This window comes from Mastomys coucha, unplaced genomic scaffold (genome assembly GCF_008632895.1).
Source record: "Mastomys coucha isolate ucsf_1 unplaced genomic scaffold, UCSF_Mcou_1 pScaffold7, whole genome shotgun sequence".
In the NCBI taxonomy this organism is placed as follows: domain Eukaryota; kingdom Metazoa; phylum Chordata; class Mammalia; order Rodentia; family Muridae; genus Mastomys; species Mastomys coucha.
In genome coordinates, this window is record NW_022196913.1 from 21,416,752 (window position 1) to 21,418,886 (window position 2,135).

The following is a 2,135-nucleotide window of genomic DNA, read 5'->3' on the forward strand; positions in this document are numbered from 1 at the left end:
TAGGAAGGCAGCCAATGTGGGGACATTGCTTTGGCTATCTTTTATCCTTGATATTTCCACATACAGTGATTTATCTTTCTCTTTGAATGCTTAAATGACATGTGGAAGTCATATAAATCTTTTGGATAGGTTGTGGTCATTGGATAATGCAAGATAGTAGAAGTATTGATGTTAATATTTTTCAATCAAGCATAAATGTAAAATCTGCAAAACACATTTGAATAGGGTAAAACAGTAACATTCTTATGTTTATTGGCTTTGTGCCTGACACTTCCTGCCCTGGTGGTGTCCTTCCATTTATCCATTTCCTGGCTTGGGCTTCTTTTTAGCTTGAGTGACCTGCTTCAGAAGCTACTTACAAAGACCTGGTTTCAATTGCTTATTCCTGTATTCGACCCTGTGTGCTTAGCCAACAATTCAAGAATCACAAAACTGCTCTTCCCAGATTTGTCTGAATCTAATAACATTATCAAAAAGAAAGTAAACATTTTAATGTCCAAATCTCAGATGAGAAGTGAAATGTGTTGTTAGCAGAAAAGGCAATACAACATCAACACAGCAGTCACATCTGAATGTACCTTTCAAAGCCAGTACTATAAATTTCATCCTTGAATCAACCCAAATAGTAACCCACAGCTCTGGCACTATGTCCTTATGCACTGCCTAAAACAGAATTCACAAAATCTTCAGACGTTCAAGGATACTTGGACTTGGTCCAATGTAGTGTTACTATTTAGATCTGTAATATCGTCCACAGTTCTATGTGTTAGAGGTGTGGTTCTTACCTCGACATTGTTGGGAATCCTTAAGAGGAGAAATACTGGAAGAAGGTAGGTGAGTGTGCCCAAACCCTCGAGAAAGATATTGAGACCTCTATTCCTTTCTCTCTCTAATTCTCACTAACAAGATAGAACAGCTCTGTTCCACCTCGTCCTCATTCCTATTATGATATTCTTTCTCCTGGAAGACTCAAAGCATGGACCAGCAGCCATGGACTGAAACCACTAAAAGTTTGAGCTAAAATATATCTTATTCATTCAAGCAATGGATGTCAGTATTTTTCACAGCTGACAAACACAATGGTTAATGGGAAGGACGCTCATTAAGAATTCCTTGTATTTGTTTCTCTGACTTTTGGTACTTACTGAGTGAAGCTACTTTATCACACAAATTGAGGATCTGATAACTCAATTTGCATTTCACAGAGGAGATGGTAGGGAACACTGGCAGTGACTCAAAAGGAAGACCATCAAGGCCATTTTAAATGTTGTGAAAGGATTAAGTCATGAAATTGTTATTAGCAATGCACTTACCAGAGAAGACCCTGGCCTTGTAATTTTCCTCCTGAGAATTAGCAGAATGCCAGTGTGTTTGGGGAGGCTGGGATCTTTATATTACCCCAGAAACAGAGAGATAAATATTGAGTCAAAATGATTTTCTACCATGGGAAGTCCTGGTGCTATACAGGAAGTACAGGAGTTAAATCAAGATCCTTATTCCAATCAGAATACTATCTACTCAGAGACCTCACTTTATTCTCCTAATTTACTTACCATCAGTAAAATGGAAACATTTTTTTTAGCTATTTTGGTAGGATATTGTGAATTAAAAAAAAAAAATAGTGATTGGAAAATGTTTTGCAGTCTGTATATTCCTAAGCATATGGGAACTATTATCTTGTCTTTTCCCCTGAAACACTGGTCCTTGGAGTTCACTTAGCCCAAACTTTTCCAAGTGACTTCTGAGAGAACATTTTTGAGCTATTCAAATGAAGATGTAGACAAAATATGAGTATTTTTTTCTAATCCAAAGAACTTGCTTCCTTTCACAGATTTCACTCTTTATGTCATTAACTAAATTTAAATCATGCCTAAAGACTTACTTGCTTGGCAGCACAGTTTCATATCCTGTTTGGTTTAATTTTTCAAATTCTTTTGAAAAGCACTCCAAGATGTTTGCATGAAGATCACTCAACAAATGCCTCTCTTGACTGCACATACAAGGACACACCCACATCAATGGGAAGAAAAATGATTCAGACTCTTAAGGAGGTAAAACACGTCAACAAAAAACAGTTCCTACAACTACATCTTTTGCCACACCAAAGGGCCATAACTTGGATCCTCATCCTCTTC